The sequence below is a fragment of the Staurois parvus genome, unplaced genomic scaffold, assembly GCF_062004578.1.
Source record: "Staurois parvus isolate SC_StPar_1 unplaced genomic scaffold, SC_StPar_1.0 ptg001130l, whole genome shotgun sequence".
NCBI lineage: Eukaryota > Metazoa > Chordata > Amphibia > Anura > Ranidae > Staurois > Staurois parvus.
The window spans coordinates 2,080,371-2,100,364 of NW_028318926.1; the positions used below are offsets into that span (position 1 = coordinate 2,080,371).

A 19,994-nucleotide genomic window follows, 5' to 3' on the forward strand; every position below is an offset into this window, starting at 1 on the left:
GTTTTTGGAGTTTTCTTGTAGAGCTGGGGGTAGGGATGGGGAATTGTAGTGGGATACTGCAAAATTAGAACTTTTCACACTGAGGACATCTAGCTGATCTCTTAGTTAAGCGGTATTGACGTCCTGACCGGTTTCAGGCCCTCAGGTCGACCCACCTGGGGCCGCATAGCAGCCTGCTCCAGGCGAGGCAGCCTGCCTCCAGCCCAACTGTTCGGCCCTCTCCCAGGAAAGACGCTGAGCCCATGTGCTGGCAGAACATACATGCCACTCCCAGCATGCGACTGGAATGCCCCCCCTTGCAAATGGCCAGGGCTGTATCCATATTCATGCTGTTCGTTTGCCTAGCCCCCACCCATGTTCTGGAAAGCTCTCACAGCTTCCCGAAGGCGGGAAGAACTCTGACAAACTCAAACAACGTCAGAGAATCATCAGCAGACCTGAGTAATCCATCGCAGCACTCTGTTAAGCAGAATACCACACTGAATTTACCTGACAGCCTCTCTGGTAAGCAGAGGCCAACTATACAAATCCTAGCACATGACTAGGAGGGTGCTACCGGGACATCTCAGGAGGGCTTTGAAAGCTTGTGGCTACCCAGACTGGGTCTTGGTTAAAACCTCCGCAAGCTCAGGAAAACAAACTGGGGAGAAGCAGAACACTTGGAGAAATATAGTCATCCCGTATGGAACTGGAGTGTCGGAAAAACTCAGAAGGATCTTTAAGAAACATTGCATCCCTGTGTAGTTCAAGGCCAGCAATACACTGGGACACAAGCTTGTCCAGCCACACTATCTGTCTTCCACATTATTAACACCTCTCTCCAGGCGATTTGACAACAATTGACGCCTTTAGCCAGGTCAATCTAGGCACTATTAGCTATGCAGGCTTCCTGACACCCAACAAGGGGATGATGTAACTTGAAAAAGGGCGCCTCCACAATTCTCACACCTCCCCTCCTGTTCCTGGACAATCAACATCTACACATTCCATGGTAATTGGACTAAGGCCTCTTCAGGTGTGAATAGAAATGCTGGGGTTTGTTCCTGAGAGTCAGCGGAAGCGAAGAAGTGGCTTGACTAAACTAGGAAAGATCTTCAACATTCCAGAACAAGAGCAATTGAATGCGACATATTACTAGTCCGTTTTCAAGGAATGTGGTGAGCGAAGGCTCAATTGGCAGCCGTGTGAGGCGAGCCAAAGGAGATGCTTTGTCTTCCTAGGTGGGTGTCAGACTTGGCAGCGGTCCCGGCTAAGGTAATGAGAAAACGTGAGCGTCCCTGGGTGGGCTCAAACCACCAACCTTTCGGTTAACAGCCGAACGCGCTAACCGATTGCGCCACAGAGACCACACATGGAGCGTGCTTGAACTGGCCCGAAGGAGAAATGAAAGATCAACTCAAGGTGCCTAAAAAGCTTCCCAATTGCACATTTGTAGAGATGAGGGATTGCCTTCTTTCTAAAAGGGAGAGAAGCGGGCTAAAAAGCCCTTCCATCGAGCCGGAATTGAACCAGCGACCTAAGGAATGCTACTTCATCTACTACAGTCCTCCGCTCTACCAGCTGAGCTATCGAAGGGAACTCAGATGGGTGTGGTAACACATGAGCCCTTGAATGCAAAGCCAGTGCTGAACACTTTGCATTTGACCTTCTAGGTTGAGGTATTGCTTGATGCCGCCTCGGCCGATAAGGGCAGATGCCTAGGCAGACGTTATGTGGGAGGCTACGGCTTGACGTATTGCAAAGAGAGAAAAGGGTTTGTAAAGAGCCAGCGCATTTTGTTGTGATCCTCCAAAGTCCCGGCAAAAATGGTGATGTACCCTGTGCCTTGACAGCAAGTGAGCAGAATAGTACTTGCAAGCACATTGAGTTTAGCCAAAGGAATTGTGGCGAAAGCTAGGAAAGAGTGGTCAGAGCCTGCTAGCTGCAAGAGGCCTCAAAGCAGCAGAGTGTGGTAGCCCGGCTAGCTCAGTCGGTAGAGCATGAGACTCTTAATCTCAGGGTCGTGGGTTCGAGCCCCACGTTGGGCGTGCCTTTTTTTGGCCGAGTCAAAGGCCTTTGCAAAAGGTGTCAGTATCTCCAGTTCCTTCAAGCGCACTGCACAATCACACCTTTACCATATCTACTGGCTTGGCTTCCTTTCTCTCCACCAATGGGGAAATATTTCTAGCTCATCTTCCTAGAGGTGACTTGGTACGCCAGCAAATGGACCTTGCGCAGCAGGGGGTCTGTGGAGTCAATGTCATGGATGGCCTTAGTTCTACACAGCCAGCAGCATGCTTGCTGCACAGCCTTGCGTTGGTGGTATAGTGGTGAGCATAGCTGCCTTCCAAGCAGTTGACCCGGGTTCGATTCCCGGCCAACGCAGTCTTCTTCTTCTTTGCGCCCTTGACAAAAGAGCACAGGGCCAAAGCTCCTTCAACAAAGCTCCTAAGATGTCTTGCCTTAGTGACAACAGTGCAAATATTCCGCCGCATCCCAACAGGCTCCGGCCTCATGCTTTAACTCGCTCAAGGAGTACAGCATTATCCAGGGACAAGGTTCAGGCATTTCAAACACCGATTCACAAACAATCAACTCTGGCACACACAGCATTGCTAAGTAGCTGGCTACCATTCCAACACCCTCAAATGGCAAGATAACTGGCAGCATTTTGAAGAATGCTAAAGAATTTCTCAACGAGGAATGTAGACTGAAGTCGGAGACAGAAGAAACAAGCATGTCCCATGATGTCATAGGCCTTTTCACTTGGATACGCTTTGCGGAGGCTATTGACATTGTGGGAAACATCTGAAATGAGGGAAGACTCTTGACAGCCAAAAAGAACTAAAGCTTGACCAAGTGCATTCATTGCTGGCCCTTTGACTCAAGCAAGCCCATTTCAAGTACCCCAATGACTTTTACAGACAGAAACACGCCGCTGCCATGGGATCACTTGTATTTCCCATTGTAGCTAACCTGTGCATGGAGCAGCTGGACAAGAGAGACTTGAATTGTTCCATGGGGAAAAGACCAAGTCGTTTGTTAAGGCATGTGGATTATACTTGGCTGGAGAGTAGAGCATCAGAAACACAAGCTTTTAGTGAACGCATCAAGTCAGCGGACCAATACATCAAGTGTACACGGGAAGAGGCACTGAATAGCAAATGACCCCTTTTGGACGGCGTCTTACAAGGCAAGGAAGGGGCTGACTTGGGCAGGGAGGTCTCCAGGATACCTACCCACACAGACCGCTATCTGCCTTTTGACTCACACCACCCACTGGAACACAAGCTGGGGGTTCTTAGGACTCTGCAATATATCCGGCTGACATGGTAGCAACAAAAAGAGTCTAAAGACAAAAGAACACAGATGTAACGCCACCCTTGCCAGGGACGCTGGCATGTTTGCCCCGGTTTCCCTTTACTTCGCCCCGCAGCCAGGCACAGTGTATTTCTTCAGCCACATACACACACGCGCAAACGCTCCTTGTCTTCAATGACCGCACTTGGGGATGTTTGTTTTTGGAGTTTTCTTGTAGAGCTGGGGATAGGGATGGGGAATTGTAGTGGGATACTGCAAAATTAGAACTTTTCACACTGAGGACATCTAGCTGATCTCTTAGTTAAGCGGTATTGACGTCCTGACCGGTTTCAGGCCCTCAGGTCGACCCACCTGGGGCCGCATAGCAGCCTGCTCCAGGCGAGGCAGCCTGCCTCCAGCCCAACTGTTCGGCCCTCTCCCAGGAAAGACGCTGAGCCCATGTGCTGGCAGAACATACATGCCACTCCCAGCATGCGACTGGAATGCCCCCCCTTGCAAATGGCCAGGGCTGTATCCATATTCATGCTGTCCGTTTGCCTAGCCCCCACCCATGTTCTGGAAAGCTCTCACAGCTTCCCGAAGGCGGGAAGAACTCTGACAAACTCAAACAACATCAGAGAATCATCAGCAGACCTGAGTAATCCATCGCAGCACTCTGTTAAGCAGAATACCACACTGAATTTACCTGACAGCCTCTCTGGTAAGCAGAGGCCAACTATACAAATCCTAGCACATGACTAGGAGGGTGCTACCGGGACATCTCAGGAGGGCTTTGAAAGCTTGTGGCTACCCAGACTGGGTCTTGGTTAAAACCTCCGCAAGCTCAGGAAAACAAACTGGGGAGAAGCAGAACACTTGGAGAAATATAGTCATCCCGTATGGAACTGGAGTGTCGGAAAAACTCAGAAGGATCTTTAAGAAACATTGCATCCCTGTGTAGTTCAAGGCCAGCAATACACTGGGACACAAGCTTGTCCAGCCACACTATCTGTCTTCCACATTATTAACACCTCTCTCCAGGCGATTTGACAACAATTGACGCCTTTAGCCAGGTCAATCTAGGCACTATTAGCTATGCAGGCTTCCTGACACCCAACAAGGGGATGATGTAACTTGAAAAAGGGCGCCTCCACAATTCTCACACCTCCCCTCCTGTTCCTGGACAATCAACATCTACACATTCCATGGTAATTGGACTAAGGCCTCTTCAGGTGTGAATAGAAATGCTGGGGTTTGTTCCTGAGAGTCAGCGGAAGCGAAGAAGTGGCTTGACTAAACTAGGAAAGATCTTCAACATTCCAGAACAAGAGCAATTGAATGCGACATATTACTAGTCCGTTTTCAAGGAATGTGGTGAGCGAAGGCTCAATTGGCAGCCGTGTGAGGCGAGCCAAAGGAGATGCTTTGTCTTCCTAGGTGGGTGTCAGACTTGGCAGCGGTCCCGGCTAAGGTAATGAGAAAACGTGAGCATCCCTGGGTGGGCTCGAACCACCAACCTTTCGGTTAACAGCCGAACGCGCTAACCGATTGCGCCACAGAGACCACACACGGAGCGTGCTTGAACTGGCCCGAAGGAGAAATGAAAGATCAACTCAAGGTGCCTAAAAAGCTTCCCAATTGCACATTTGTAGAGATGAGGGATTGCCTTCTTTCTAAAAGGGAGAGACGCGGGCTAAAAAGCCCTTCCTTCGAGCCGGAATTGAACCAGCGACCTAAGGATTGCTACTTCATCTACTACAGTCCTCCGCTCTACCAGCTGAGCTATCGAAGGGAACTCAGATGGGTGTGGTAACACATGAGCCCTTGAATGCAAAGCCAGTGCTGAACACTTTGCATTTGACCTTCTAGGTTGAGGTATTGCTTGATGCCGCCTCGGCCGATAAGGGCAGATGCCTAGGCAGACGTTATGTGGGAGGCTACGGCTTGACGTATTGCAAAGAGAGAAAAGGGTTTGTAAAGAGCCAGCGCATTTTGTTGTGATCCTCCAAAGTCCCGGCAAAAATGGTGATGTACCCTGTGCCTTGACAGCAAGTGAGCAGAATAGTACTTGCAAGCACATTGAGTTTAGCCAAAGGAATTGTGGCGAAAGCTAGGAAAGAGTGGTCAGAGCCTGCTAGCTGCAAGAGGCCTCAAAGCAGCAGAGTGTGGTAGCCCGGCTAGCTCAGTCGGTAGAGCATGAGACTCTTAATCTCAGGGTCGTGGGTTCGAGCCCCACGTTGGGCGTGCCTTTTTTTGGCCGAGTCAAAGGCCTTTGCAAAAGGTGTCAGTATCTCCAGTTCCTTCAAGCGCACTGCACAATCACACCTTTACCATATCTACTGGCTTGGCTTCCTTTCTCTCCACCAATGGGGAAATATTTCTAGCTCATCTTCCTAGAGGTGACTTGGTACGCCAGCAAATGGACCTTGCGCAGCAGGGGGTCTGTGGAGTCAATGTCATGGATGGCCTTAGTTCTACACAGCCAGCAGCATGCTTGCTGCACAGCCTTGCGTTGGTGGTATAGTGGTGAGCATAGCTGCCTTCCAAGCAGTTGACCCGGGTTCGATTCCCGGCCAACGCAGTCTTCTTCTTCTTTGCGCCCTTGACAAAAGAGCACAGGGCCAAAGCTCCTTCAACAAAGCTCCTAAGATGTCTTGCCTTAGTGACAACAGTGCAAATATTCCGCCGCATCCCAACAGGCTCCGGCCTCATGCTTTAACTCGCTCAAGGAGTACAGCATTATCCAGGGACAAGGTTCAGGCATTTCAAACACCGATTCACAAACAATCAACTCTGGCACACACAGCATTGCTAAGTAGCTGGCTACCATTCCAACACCCTCAAATGGCAAGATAACTGGCAGCATTTTGAAGAATGCTAAAGAATTTCTCAACGAGGAATGTAGACTGAAGTCGGAGACAGAAGAAACAAGCATGTCCCATGATGTCATAGGCCTTTTCACTTGGATACGCTTTGCGGAGGCTATTGACATTGTGGGAAACATCTGAAATGAGGGAAGACTCTTGACAGCCAAAAAGAACTAAAGCTTGACCAAGTGCATTCATTGCTGGCCCTTTGACTCAAGCAAGCCCATTTCAAGTACCCCAATGACTTTTACAGACAGAAACACGCCGCTGCCATGGGATCACTTGTATTTCCCATTGTAGCTAACCTGTGCATGGAGCAGCTGGACAAGAGAGACTTGAATTGTTCCATGGGGAAAAGACCAAGTCGTTTGTTAAGGCATGTGGATTATACTTGGCTGGAGAGTAGAGCATCAGAAACACAAGCTTTTAGTGAACGCATCAAGTCAGCGGACCAATACATCAAGTGTACACGGGAAGAGGCACTGAATAGCAAATGACCCCTTTTGGACGGCGTCTTACAAGGCAAGGAAGGGGCTGACTTGGGCAGGGAGGTCTCCAGGATACCTACCCACACAGACCGCTATCTGCCTTTTGACTCACACCACCCACTGGAACACAAGCTGGGGGTTCTTAGGACTCTGCAATATATCCGGCTGACATGGTAGCAACAAAAAGAGTCTAAAGACAAAAGAACACAGATGTAACGCCACCCTTGCCAGGGACGCTGGCATGTTTGCCCCGGTTTCCCTTTACTTCGCCCCGCAGCCAGGCACAGTGTATTTCTTCAGCCACATACACACACGCGCAAACGCTCCTTGTCTTCAATGACCGCACTTGGGGATGTTTGTTTTTGGAGTTTTCTTGTAGAGCTGGGGATAGGGATGGGGAATTGTAGTGGGATACTGCAAAATTAGAACTTTTCACACTGAGGACATCTAGCTGATCTCTTAGTTAAGCGGTATTGACGTCCTGACCGGTTTCAGGCCCTCAGGTCGACCCACCTGGGGCCGCATAGCAGCCTGCTCCAGGCGAGGCAGCCTGCCTCCAGCCCAACTGTTCGGCCCTCTCCCAGGAAAGACGCTGAGCCCATGTGCTGGCAGAACATACATGCCACTCCCAGCATGCGACTGGAATGCCCCCCCTTGCAAATGGCCAGGGCTGTATCCATATTCATGCTGTCCGTTTGCCTAGCCCCCACCCATGTTCTGGAAAGCTCTCACAGCTTCCCGAAGGCGGGAAGAACTCTGACAAACTCAAACAACGTCAGAGAATCATCAGCAGACCTGAGTAATCCATCGCAGCACTCTGTTAAGCAGAATACCACACTGAATTTACCTGACAGCCTCTCTGGTAAGCAGAGGCCAACTATACAAATCCTAGCACATGACTAGGAGGGTGCTACCGGGACATCTCAGGAGGGCTTTGAAAGCTTGTGGCTACCCAGACTGGGTCTTGGTTAAAACCTCCGCAAGCTCAGGAAAACAAACTGGGGAGAAGCAGAACACTTGGAGAAATATAGTCATCCCGTATGGAACTGGAGTGTCGGAAAAACTCAGAAGGATCTTTAAGAAACATTGCATCCCTGTGTAGTTCAAGGCCAGCAATACACTGGGACACAAGCTTGTCCAGCCACACTATCTGTCTTCCACATTATTAACACCTCTCTCCAGGCGATTTGACAACAATTGACGCCTTTAGCCAGGTCAATCTAGGCACTATTAGCTATGCAGGCTTCCTGACACCCAACAAGGGGATGATGTAACTTGAAAAAGGGCGCCTCCACAATTCTCACACCTCCCCTCCTGTTCCTGGACAATCAACATCTACACATTCCATGGTAATTGGACTAAGGCCTCTTCAGGTGTGAATAGAAATGCTGGGGTTTGTTCCTGAGAGTCAGCGGAAGCGAAGAAGTGGCTTGACTAAACTAGGAAAGATCTTCAACATTCCAGAACAAGAGCAATTGAATGCGACATATTACTAGTCCGTTTTCAAGGAATGTGGTGAGCGAAGGCTCAATTGGCAGCCGTGTGAGGCGAGCCAAAGGAGATGCTTTGTCTTCCTAGGTGGGTGTCAGACTTGGCAGCGGTCCCGGCTAAGGTAATGAGAAAACGTGAGCGTCCCTGGGTGGGCTCGAACCACCAACCTTTCGGTTAACAGCCGAACGCGCTAACCGATTGCGCCACAGAGACCACACACGGAGCGTGCTTGAACTGGCCCGAAGGAGAAATGAAAGATCAACTCAAGGTGCCTAAAAAGCTTCCCAATTGCACATTTGTAGAGATGAGGGATTGCCTTCTTTCTAAAAGGGAGAGACGCGGGCTAAAAAGCCCTTCCTTCGAGCTGGAATTGAACCAGCGACCTAAGGATTGCTACTTCATCTACTACAGTCCTCCGCTCTACCAGCTGAGCTATCGAAGGGAACTCAGATGGGTGTGGTAACACATGAGCCCTTGAATGCAAAGCCAGTGCTGAACACTTTGCATTTGACCTTCTAGGTTGAGGTATTGCTTGATGCCGCCTCGGCCGATAAGGGCAGATGCCTAGGCAGACGTTATGTGGGAGGCTACGGCTTGACGTATTGCAAAGAGAGAAAAGGGTTTGTAAAGAGCCAGCGCATTTTGTTGTGATCCTCCAGAGTCCCGGCAAAAATGGTGATGTACCCTGTGCCTTGACAGCAAGTGAGCAGAATAGTACTTGCAAGCACATTGAGTTTAGCCAAAGGAATTGTGGCGAAAGCTAGGAAAGAGTGGTCAGAGCCTGCTAGCTGCAAGAGGCCTCAAAGCAGCAGAGTGTGGTAGCCCGGCTAGCTCAGTCGGTAGAGCATGAGACTCTTAATCTCAGGGTCGTGGGTTCGAGCCCCACGTTGGGCGTGCCTTTTTTTGGCCGAGTCAAAGGCCTTTGCAAAAGGTGTCAGTGTCTCCAGTTCCTTCAAGCGCACTGCACAATCACACGTTTACCATATCTACTGGCTTGGCTTCCTTTCTCTCCACCAATGGGGAAATATTTCTAGCTCATCTTCCTAGAGGTGACTTGGTACGCCAGCAAATGGACCTTGCGCAGCAGGGGGTCTGTGGAGTCAATGTCATGGATGGCCTTAGTTCTACACAGCCAGCAGCATGCTTGCTGCACAGCCTTGCGTTGGTGGTATAGTGGTGAGCATAGCTGCCTTCCAAGCAGTTGACCCGGGTTCGATTCCCGGCCAACGCAGTCTTCTTCTTCTTTGCGCCCTTGACAAAAGAGCACAGGGCCAAAGCTCCTTCAACAAAGCTCCTAAGATGTCTTGCCTTAGTGACAACAGTGCAAATATTCCGCCGCATCCCAACAGGCTCCGGCCTCATGCTTTAACTCGCTCAAGGAGTACAGCATTATCCAGGGACAAGGTTCAGGCATTTCAAACACCGATTCACAAACAATCAACTCTGGCACACACAGCATTGCTAAGTAGCTGGCTACCATTCCAACACCCTCAAATGGCAAGATAACTGGCAGCATTTTGAAGAATGCTAAAGAATTTCTCAACGAGGAATGTAGACTGAAGTCGGAGACAGAAGAAACAAGCATGTCCCATGATGTCATAGGCCTTTTCACTTGGATACGCTTTGCGGAGGCTATTGACATTGTGGGAAACATCTGAAATGAGGGAAGACTCTTGACAGCCAAAAAGAACTAAAGCTTGACCAAGTGCATTCATTGCTGGCCCTTTGACTCAAGCAAGCCCATTTCAAGTACCCCAATGACTTTTACAGACAGAAACACGCCGCTGCCATGGGATCACTTGTATTTCCCATTGTAGCTAACCTGTGCATGGAGCAGCTGGACAAGAGAGACTTGAATTGTTCCATGGGGAAAAGACCAAGTCGTTTGTTAAGGCATGTGGATTATACTTGGCTGGAGAGTAGAGCATCAGAAACACAAGCTTTTAGTGAACGCATCAAGTCAGCGGACCAATACATCAAGTGTACACGGGAAGAGGCACTGAATAGCAAATGACCCCTTTTGGACGGCGTCTTACAAGGCAAGGAAGGGGCTGACTTGGGCAGGGAGGTCTCCAGGATACCTACCCACACAGACCGCTATCTGCCTTTTGACTCACACCACCCACTGGAACACAAGCTGGGGGTTCTTAGGACTCTGCAATATATCCGGCTGACATGGTAGCAACAAAAAGAGTCTAAAGACAAAAGAACACAGATGTAACGCCACCCTTGCCAGGGACGCTGGCATGTTTGCCCCGGTTTCCCTTTACTTCGCCCCGCAGCCAGGCACAGTGTATTTCTTCAGCCACATACACACACGCGCAAACGCTCCTTGTCTTCAATGACCGCACTTGGGGATGTTTGTTTTTGGAGTTTTCTTGTAGAGCTGGGGATAGGGATGGGGAATTGTAGTGGGATACTGCAAAATTAGAACTTTTCACACTGAGGACATCTAGCTGATCTCTTAGTTAAGCGGTATTGACGTCCTGACCGGTTTCAGGCCCTCAGGTCGACCCACCTGGGGCCGCATAGCAGCCTGCTCCAGGCGAGGCAGCCTGCCTCCAGCCCAACTGATCGGCCCTCTCCCAGGAAAGACGCTGAGCCCATGTGCTGGCAGAACATACATGCCACTCCCAGCATGCGACTGGAATGCCCCCCCTTGCAAATGGCCAGGGCTGTATCCATATTCATGCTGTTCGTTTGCCTAGCCCCCACCCATGTTCTGGAAAGCTCTCACAGCTTCCCGAAGGCGGGAAGAACTCTGACAAACTCAAACAACGTCAGAGAATCATCAGCAGACCTGAGTAATCCATCGCAGCACTCTGTTAAGCAGAATACCACACTGAATTTACCTGACAGCCTCTCTGGTAAGCAGAGGCCAACTATACAAATCCTAGCACATGACTAGGAGGGTGCTACCGGGACATCTCAGGAGGGCTTTGAAAGCTTGTGGCTACCCAGACTGGGTCTTGGTTAAAACCTCCGCAAGCTCAGGAAAACAAACTGGGGAGAAGCAGAACACTTGGAGAAATATAGTCATCCCGTATGGAACTGGAGTGTCGGAAAAACTCAGAAGGATCTTTAAGAAACATTGCATCCCTGTGTAGTTCAAGGCCAGCAATACACTGGGACACAAGCTTGTCCAGCCACACTATCTGTCTTCCACATTATTAACACCTCTCTCCAGGCGATTTGACAACAATTGACGCCTTTAGCCAGGTCAATCTAGGCACTATTAGCTATGCAGGCTTCCTGACACCCAACAAGGGGATGATGTAACTTGAAAAAGGGCGCCTCCACAATTCTCACACCTCCCCTCCTGTTCCTGGACAATCAACATCTACACATTCCATGGTAATTGGACTAAGGCCTCTTCAGGTGTGAATAGAAATGCTGGGGTTTGTTCCTGAGAGTCAGCGGAAGCGAAGAAGTGGCTTGACTAAACTAGGAAAGATCTTCAACATTCCAGAACAAGAGCAATTGAATGCGACATATTACTAGTCCGTTTTCAAGGAATGTGGTGAGCGAAGGCTCAATTGGCAGCCGTGTGAGGCGAGCCAAAGGAGATGCTTTGTCTTCCTAGGTGGGTGTCAGACTTGGCAGCGGTCCCGGCTAAGGTAATGAGAAAACGTGAGCGTCCCTGGGTGGGCTCGAACCACCAACCTTTCGGTTAACAGCTGAACGCGCTAACCGATTGCGCCACAGAGACCACACACGGAGCGTGCTTGAACTGGCCCGAAGGAGAAATGAAAGATCAACTCAAGGTGCCTAAAAAGCTTCCCAATTGCACATTTGTAGAGATGAGGGATTGCCTTCTTTCTAAAAGGGAGAGACGCGGGCTAAAAAGCCCTTCCTTCGAGCTGGAATTGAACCAGCGACCTAAGGATTGCTACTTCATCTACTACAGTCCTCCGCTCTACCAGCTGAGCTATCGAAGGGAACTCAGATGGGTGTGGTAACACATGAGCCCTTGAATGCAAAGCCAGTGCTGAACACTTTGCATTTGACCTTCTAGGTTGAGGTATTGCTTGATGCCGCCTCGGCCGATAAGGGCAGATGCCTAGGCAGACGTTATGTGGGAGGCTACGGCTTGACGTATTGCAAAGAGAGAAAAGGGTTTGTAAAGAGCCAGCGCATTTTGTTGTGATCCTCCAAAGTCCCGGCAAAAATGGTGATGTACCCTGTGCCTTGACAGCAAGTGAGCAGAATAGTACTTGCAAGCACATTGAGTTTAGCCAAAGGAATTGTGGCGAAAGCTAGGAAAGAGTGGTCAGAGCCTGCTAGCTGCAAGAGGCCTCAAAGCAGCAGAGTGTGGTAGCCTGGCTAGCTCAGTCGGTAGAGCATGAGACTCTTAATCTCAGGGTCGTGGGTTCGAGCCCCACGTTGGGCGTGCCTTTTTTTGGCCGAGTCAAAGGCCTTTGCAAAAGGTGTCAGTGTCTCCAGTTCCTTCAAGCGCACTGCACAATCACACGTTTACCATATCTACTGGCTTGGCTTCCTTTCTCTCCACCAATGGGGAAATATTTCTAGCTCATCTTCCTAGAGGTGACTTGGTACGCCAGCAAATGGACCTTGCGCAGCAGGGGGTCTGTGGAGTCAATGTCATGGATGGCCTTAGTTCTACACAGCCAGCAGCATGCTTGCTGCACAGCCTTGCGTTGGTGGTATAGTGGTGAGCATAGCTGCCTTCCAAGCAGTTGACCCGGGTTCGATTCCCGGCCAACGCAGTCTTCTTCTTCTTTGCGCCCTTGACAAAAGAGCACAGGGCCAAAGCTCCTTCAACAAAGCTCCTAAGATGTCTTGCCTTAGTGACAACAGTGCAAATATTCCGCCGCATCCCAACAGGCTCCGGCCTCATGCTTTAACTCGCTCAAGGAGTACAGCATTATCCAGGGACAAGGTTCAGGCATTTCAAACACCGATTCACAAACAATCAACTCTGGCACACACAGCATTGCTAAGTAGCTGGCTACCATTCCAACACCCTCAAATGGCAAGATAACTGGCAGCATTTTGAAGAATGCTAAAGAATTTCTCAACGAGGAATGTAGACTGAAGTCGGAGACAGAAGAAACAAGCATGTCCCATGATGTCATAGGCCTTTTCACTTGGATACGCTTTGCGGAGGCTATTGACATTGTGGGAAACATCTGAAATGAGGGAAGACTCTTGACAGCCAAAAAGAACTAAAGCTTGACCAAGTGCATTCATTGCTGGCCCTTTGACTCAAGCAAGCCCATTTCAAGTACCCCAATGACTTTTACAGACAGAAACACGCCGCTGCCATGGGATCACTTGTATTTCCCATTGTAGCTAACCTGTGCATGGAGCAGCTGGACAAGAGAGACTTGAATTGTTCCATGGGGAAAAGACCAAGTCGTTTGTTAAGGCATGTGGATTATACTTGGCTGGAGAGTAGAGCATCAGAAACACAAGCTTTTAGTGAACGCATCAAGTCAGCGGACCAATACATCAAGTGTACACGGGAAGAGGCACTGAATAGCAAATGACCCCTTTTGGACGGCGTCTTACAAGGCAAGGAAGGGGCTGACTTGGGCAGGGAGGTCTCCAGGATACCTACCCACACAGACCGCTATCTGCCTTTTGACTCACACCACCCACTGGAACACAAGCTGGGGGTTCTTAGGACTCTGCAATATATCCGGCTGACATGGTAGCAACAAAAAGAGTCTAAAGACAAAAGAACACAGATGTAACGCCACCCTTGCCAGGGACGCTGGCATGTTTGCCCCGGTTTCCCTTTACTTCGCCCCGCAGCCAGGCACAGTGTATTTCTTCAGCCACATACACACACGCGCAAACGCTCCTTGTCTTCAATGACCGCACTTGGGGATGTTTGTTTTTGGAGTTTTCTTGTAGAGCTGGGGATAGGGATGGGGAATTGTAGTGGGATACTGCAAAATTAGAACTTTTCACACTGAGGACATCTAGCTGATCTCTTAGTTAAGCGGTATTGACGTCCTGACCGGTTTCAGGCCCTCAGGTCGACCCACCTGGGGCCGCATAGCAGCCTGCTCCAGGCGAGGCAGCCTGCCTCCAGCCCAACTGTTCGGCCCTCTCCCAGGAAAGACGCTGAGCCCATGTGCTGGCAGAACATACATGCCACTCCCAGCATGCGACTGGAATGCCCCCCCTTGCAAATGGCCAGGGCTGTATCCATATTCATGCTGTTCGTTTGCCTAGCCCCCACCCATGTTCTGGAAAGCTCTCACAGCTTCCCGAAGGCGGGAAGAACTCTGACAAACTCAAACAACGTCAGAGAATCATCAGCAGACCTGAGTAATCCATCGCAGCACTCTGTTAAGCAGAATACCACACTGAATTTACCTGACAGCCTCTCTGGTAAGCAGAGGCCAACTATACAAATCCTAGCACATGACTAGGAGGGTGCTACCGGGACATCTCAGGAGGGCTTTGAAAGCTTGTGGCTACCCAGACTGGGTCTTGGTTAAAACCTCCGCAAGCTCAGGAAAACAAACTGGGGAGAAGCAGAACACTTGGAGAAATATAGTCATCCCGTATGGAACTGGAGTGTCGGAAAAACTCAGAAGGATCTTTAAGAAACATTGCATCCCTGTGTAGTTCAAGGCCAGCAATACACTGGGACACAAGCTTGTCCAGCCACACTATCTGTCTTCCACATTATTAACACCTCTCTCCAGGCGATTTGACAACAATTGACGCCTTTAGCCAGGTCAATCTAGGCACTATTAGCTATGCAGGCTTCCTGACACCCAACAAGGGGATGATGTAACTTGAAAAAGGGCGCCTCCACAATTCTCACACCTCCCCTCCTGTTCCTGGACAATCAACATCTACACATTCCATGGTAATTGGACTAAGGCCTCTTCAGGTGTGAATAGAAATGCTGGGGTTTGTTCCTGAGAGTCAGCGGAAGCGAAGAAGTGGCTTGACTAAACTAGGAAAGATCTTCAACATTCCAGAACAAGAGCAATTGAATGCGACATATTACTAGTCCGTTTTCAAGGAATGTGGTGAGCGAAGGCTCAATTGGCAGCCGTGTGAGGCGAGCCAAAGGAGACGCTTTGTCTTCCTAGGTGGGTGTCAGACTTGGCAGCGGTCCCGGCTAAGGTAATGAGAAAACGTGAGCGTCCCTGGGTGGGCTCGAACCACCAACCTTTCGGTTAACAGCCGAACGCGCTAACCGATTGCGCCACAGAGACCACACATGGAGCGTGCTTGAACTGGCCCGAAGGAGAAATGAAAGATCAACTCAAGGTGCCTAAAAAGCTTCCCAATTGCACATTTGTAGAGATGAGGGATTGCCTTCTTTCTAAAAGGGAGAGACGCGGGCTAAAAAGCCCTTCCTTCGAGCCGGAATTGAACCAGCGACCTAAGGATTGCTACTTCATCTACTACAGTCCTCCGCTCTACCAGCTGAGCTATCGAAGGGAACTCAGATGGGTGCGGTAACACATGAGCCCTTGAATGCAAAGCCAGTGCTGAACACTTTGCATTTGACCTTCTAGGTTGAGGTATTGCTTGATGCCGCCTCGGCCGATAAGGGCAGATGCCTAGGCAGACGTTATGTGGGAGGCTACGGCTTGACGTATTGCAAAGAGAGAAAAGGGTTTGTAAAGAGCCAGCGCATTTTGTTGTGATCCTCCAAAGTCCCGGCAAAAATGGTGATGTACCCTGTGCCTTGACAGCAAGTGAGCAGAATAGTACTTGGAAGCACATTGAGTTTAGCCAAAGGAATTGTGGCGAAAGCTAGGAAAGAGTGGTCAGAGCCTGCTAGCTGCAAGAGGCCTCAAAGCAGCAGAGTGTGGTAGCCCGGCTAGCTCAGTCGGTAGAGCATGAGACTCTTAATCTCAGGGTCGTGGGTTTGAGCCCCACGTTGGGCGTGCCTGTTTTTGGCCGAGTCAAAGGCCTTTGCAAAAGGTGTCAGTGTTTCCAGTTCCTTCAAGCGCACTGCACAATCACACCTTTACCATATCTACTGGCTTGGCTTCCTTTCTCTCCACCAATGGGGAAATATTTCTAGCTCATCTTCCTAGAGGTGACTTGATACGCCAGCAAATGGACCTTGCGCAGCAGGGGGTCTGTGGAGTCAATGTCATGGATGGCCTTAGTTCTACACAGCCAGCAGCATGCTTGCTGCACAGCCTTGCGTTGGTGGTATAGTGGTGAGCATAGCTGCCTTCCAAGCAGTTGACCCGGGTTCGATTCCCAGCCAACGCAGTCTTCTTCTTCTTTGCGCCCTTGACAAAAGAGCACAGGGCCAAAGCTCCTTCAACAAAGCTCCTAAGATGTCTTGCCTTAGTGACAACAGTGCAAATATTCCGCCGCATCCCAACAGGCTCCGGCCTCATGCTTTAACTCGCTCAAGGAGTACAGCATTATCCAGGGACAAGGTTCAGGCATTTCAAACACTGATTCACAAACAATCAACTCTGGCACACACAGCATTGCTAAGTAGCTGGCTACCATTCCAACACCCTCAAATGGCAAGATAACTGGCAGCATTTTGAAGAATGCTAAAGAATTTCTCAACGAGGAATGTAGACTGAAGTCGGAGACAGAAGAAACAAGCATGTCCCATGATGTCATAGGCCTTTTCACTTGGATACGCTTTGCGGAGGCTATTGACATTGTGGGAAACATCTGAAATGAGGGAAGACTCTTGACAGCCAAAAAGAACTAAAGCTTGACCAAGTGCATTCATTGCTGGCCCTTTGACTCAAGCAAGCCCATTTCAAGTACCCCAATGACTTTTACAGACAGAAACACGCCGCTGCCATGGGATCACTTGTATTTCCCATTGTAGCTAACCTGTGCATGGAGCAGCTGGACAAGAGAGACTTGAATTGTTCCATGGGGAAAAGACCAAGTCGTTTGTTAAGGCATGTGGATTATACTTGGCTGGAGAGTAGAGCATCAGAAACACAAGCTTTTAGTGAACGCATCAAGTCAGCGGACCAATACATCAAGTGTACACGGGAAGAGGCACTGAATAGCAAATGACCCCTTTTGGACGGCGTCTTACAAGGCAAGGAAGGGGCTGACTTGGGCAGGGAGGTCTCCAGGATACCTACCCACACAGACCGCTATCTGCCTTTTGACTCACACCACCCACTGGAACACAAGCTGGGGGTTCTTAGGACTCTGCAATATATCCGGCTGACATGGTAGCAACAAAAAGAGTCTAAAGACAAAAGAACACAGATGTAACGCCACCCTTGCCAGGGACGCTGGCATGTTTGCCCCGGTTTCCCTTTACTTCGCCCCGCAGCCAGGCACAGTGTATTTCTTCAGCCACATACACACACGCGCAAACGCTCCTTGTCTTCAATGACCGCACTTGGGGATGTTTGTTTTTGGAGTTTTCTTGTAGAGCTGGGGATAGGGATGGGGAATTGTAGTGGGATACTGCAAAATTAGAACTTTTCACACTGAGGACATCTAGCTGATCTCTTAGTTAAGCGGTATTGACGTCCTGACCGGTTTCAGGCCCTCAGGTCGACCCACCTGGGGCCGCATAGCAGCCTGCTCCAGGCGAGGCAGCCTGCCTCCAGCCCAACTGTTCGGCCCTCTCCCAGGAAAGACGCTGAGCCCATGTGCTGGCAGAACATACATGCCACTCCCAGCATGCGACTGGAATGCCCCCCCTTGCAAATGGCCAGGGCTGTATCCATATTCATGCTGTTCGTTTGCCTAGCCCCCACCCATGTTCTGGAAAGCTCTCACAGCTTCCCGAAGGCGGGAAGAACTCTGACAAACTCAAACAACGTCAGAGAATCATCAGCAGACCTGAGTAATCCATCGCAGCACTCTGTTAAGCAGAATACCACACTGAATTTACCTGACAGCCTCTCTGGTAAGCAGAGGCCAACTATACAAATCCTAGCACATGACTAGGAGGGTGCTACCGGGACATCTCAGGAGGGCTTTGAAAGCTTGTGGCTACCCAGACTGGGTCTTGGTTAAAACCTCCGCAAGCTCAGGAAAACAAACTGGGGAGAAGCAGAACACTTGGAGAAATATAGTCATCCCGTATGGAACTGGAGTGTCGGAAAAACTCAGAAGGATCTTTAAGAAACATTGCATCCCTGTGTAGTTCAAGGCCAGCAATACACTGGGACACAAGCTTGTCCAGCCACACTATCTGTCTTCCAAATTATTAACACCTCTCTCCAGGCCATTTGACAACAATTGACGCCTTTAGCCAGGTCAATCTAGGCACTATTAGCTATGCAGGCTTCCTGACACCCAACAAGGGGATGATGTAACTTGAAAAAGGGCGCCTCCACAATTCTCACACCTCCCCTCCTGTTCCTGGACAATCAACATCTACACATTCCATGGTAATTGGACTAAGGCCTCTTCAGGTGTGAATAGAAATGCTGGGGTTTGTTCCTGAGAGTCAGCGGAAGCGAAGAAGTGGCTTGACTAAACTAGGAAAGATCTTCAACATTCCAGAACAAGAGCAATTGAATGCGACATATTACTAGTCCGTTTTCAAGGAATGTGGTGAGCGAAGGCTCAATTGGCAGCCGTGTGAGGCGAGCCAAAGGAGATGCTTTGTCTTCCTAGGTGGGTGTCAGACTTGGCAGCGGTCCCGGCTAAGGTAATGAGAAAACGTGAGCGTCACTGGGTGGGCTCGAACCACCAACCTTTCGGTTAACAGCCGAACGCGCTAACCGATTGCGCCACAGAGACCACACACGGAGCATGCTTGAACTGGCCCGAAGGAGAAATGAAAGATCAACTCAAGGTGCCTAAAAAGCTTCCCAATTGCACATTTGTAGAGATGAGGGATTGCCTTCTTTCTAAAAGGGAGAGACGCGGGCTAAAAAGCCCTTCCTTCGAGCCAGAATTGAACCAGCGACCTAAGGATTGCTACTTCATCTACTACAGTCCTCCGCTCTACCAGCTGAGCTATCGAAGGGAACTCAGATGGGTGTGGTAACACATGAGCCCTTGAATGCAAAGCCAGTGCTGAACACTTTGCATTTGACCTTCTAGGTTGAGGTATTGCTTGATGCCGCCTCGGCCGATAAGGGCAGATGCCTAGGCAGACGTTATGTGGGAGGCTACGGCTTGACGTATTGCAAAGAGAGAAAAGGGTTTGTAAAGAGCCAGCGCATTTTGTTGTGATCCTCCAAAGTCCCGGCAAAAATGGTGATGTACCCTGTGCCTTGACAGCAAGTGAGCAGAATAGTACTTGGAAGCACATTGAGTTTAGCCAAAGGAATTGTGGCGAAAGCTAGGAAAGAGTGGTCAGAGCCTGCTAGCTGCAAGAGGCCTCAAAGCAGCAGAGTGTGGTAGCCCGGCTAGCTCAGTCGGTAGAGCATGAGACTCTTAATCTCAGGGTCGTGGGTTCGAGCCCCACGTTGGGCATGCCTTTTTTTGGCCGAGTCAAAGGCCTTTGCAAAAGGTGTCAGTGTCTCCAGTTCCTTCAAGCGCACTGCACAATCACACCTTTACCATATCTACTGGCTTGGCTTCCTTTCTCTCCACCAATGGGGAAATATTTCTAGCTCATCTTCCTAGAGGTGACTTGGTACGCCAGCAAATGGACCTTGCGCAGCAGGGGGTCTGTGGAGTCAATGTCATGGATGGCCTTAGTTCTACACAGCCAGCAGCTGCACAGCCTTGCGTTGGTGGTATAGTGGTGAGCATAGCTGCCTTCCAAGCAGTTGACCCGGGTTCGATTCCCGGCCAACACAGTCTTCTTCTTCTTTGTGCCCTTGACAAAAGAGCACAGGGCCAAAGCTCCTTCAACAAAGCTCCTAAGATGTCTTGCCTTAGTGACAACAGTGCAAATATTCTGCCGCATCCCAACAGGCTCCGGCCTCATGCTTTAACTCGCTCAAGGAGTACAGCA

The 19,994-nt window shown here is 49.9% G+C and overlaps 15 non-coding genes across 15 annotated transcripts; 8 read left to right on the plus strand and 7 right to left on the minus strand.

Annotated features, from left to right (window-relative positions):
• The first annotated feature begins 1,954 nt into the window (after positions 1–1,954).
• On the plus strand, positions 1,955–2,027 carry TRNAK-CUU (transfer RNA lysine (anticodon CUU)). Its single transcript has one exon. It is a non-coding gene; the product is annotated as a tRNA-Lys (tRNA).
• A 265-nt stretch (positions 2,028–2,292) lies between these two features.
• On the plus strand, positions 2,293–2,364 carry TRNAG-UCC (transfer RNA glycine (anticodon UCC)). The gene has a single exon. It is a non-coding gene; the product is annotated as a tRNA-Gly (tRNA).
• Positions 2,365–4,768: 2,404 nt separating this feature from the next.
• TRNAN-GUU (transfer RNA asparagine (anticodon GUU)) lies at positions 4,769–4,842 on the minus strand. Its single transcript has one exon. It is a non-coding gene; the product is annotated as a tRNA-Asn (tRNA).
• Positions 4,843–4,984: 142 nt separating this feature from the next.
• TRNAY-GUA (transfer RNA tyrosine (anticodon GUA)) lies at positions 4,985–5,071 on the minus strand. Its single transcript is given in 2 exon segments — positions 4,985–5,020; positions 5,035–5,071. It is a non-coding gene; the product is annotated as a tRNA-Tyr (tRNA).
• Positions 5,072–5,450: 379 nt separating this feature from the next.
• TRNAK-CUU (transfer RNA lysine (anticodon CUU)) lies at positions 5,451–5,523 on the plus strand. The gene has a single exon. It is a non-coding gene; the product is annotated as a tRNA-Lys (tRNA).
• Positions 5,524–5,788: 265 nt separating this feature from the next.
• TRNAG-UCC (transfer RNA glycine (anticodon UCC)) lies at positions 5,789–5,860 on the plus strand. The gene has a single exon. It is a non-coding gene; the product is annotated as a tRNA-Gly (tRNA).
• Positions 5,861–8,264: 2,404 nt separating this feature from the next.
• TRNAN-GUU (transfer RNA asparagine (anticodon GUU)) lies at positions 8,265–8,338 on the minus strand. The gene has a single exon. It is a non-coding gene; the product is annotated as a tRNA-Asn (tRNA).
• Positions 8,339–8,480: 142 nt separating this feature from the next.
• TRNAY-GUA (transfer RNA tyrosine (anticodon GUA)) lies at positions 8,481–8,567 on the minus strand. Its single transcript is given in 2 exon segments — positions 8,481–8,516; positions 8,531–8,567. It is a non-coding gene; the product is annotated as a tRNA-Tyr (tRNA).
• Positions 8,568–8,946: 379 nt separating this feature from the next.
• Positions 8,947–9,019, plus strand: TRNAK-CUU (transfer RNA lysine (anticodon CUU)). The gene has a single exon. It is a non-coding gene; the product is annotated as a tRNA-Lys (tRNA).
• Positions 9,020–9,284: 265 nt separating this feature from the next.
• TRNAG-UCC (transfer RNA glycine (anticodon UCC)) lies at positions 9,285–9,356 on the plus strand. Its single transcript has one exon. It is a non-coding gene; the product is annotated as a tRNA-Gly (tRNA).
• A 2,620-nt stretch (positions 9,357–11,976) lies between these two features.
• On the minus strand, positions 11,977–12,063 carry TRNAY-GUA (transfer RNA tyrosine (anticodon GUA)). The gene is given in 2 exon segments: positions 11,977–12,012; positions 12,027–12,063. It is a non-coding gene; the product is annotated as a tRNA-Tyr (tRNA).
• A 717-nt stretch (positions 12,064–12,780) lies between these two features.
• TRNAG-UCC (transfer RNA glycine (anticodon UCC)) lies at positions 12,781–12,852 on the plus strand. Its single transcript has one exon. It is a non-coding gene; the product is annotated as a tRNA-Gly (tRNA).
• A 2,404-nt stretch (positions 12,853–15,256) lies between these two features.
• On the minus strand, positions 15,257–15,330 carry TRNAN-GUU (transfer RNA asparagine (anticodon GUU)). Its single transcript has one exon. It is a non-coding gene; the product is annotated as a tRNA-Asn (tRNA).
• Positions 15,331–15,472: 142 nt separating this feature from the next.
• TRNAY-GUA (transfer RNA tyrosine (anticodon GUA)) lies at positions 15,473–15,559 on the minus strand. Its single transcript is given in 2 exon segments — positions 15,473–15,508; positions 15,523–15,559. It is a non-coding gene; the product is annotated as a tRNA-Tyr (tRNA).
• Positions 15,560–19,434: 3,875 nt separating this feature from the next.
• TRNAK-CUU (transfer RNA lysine (anticodon CUU)) lies at positions 19,435–19,507 on the plus strand. The gene has a single exon. It is a non-coding gene; the product is annotated as a tRNA-Lys (tRNA).
• The last annotated feature ends 487 nt before the right edge of the window (positions 19,508–19,994 follow it).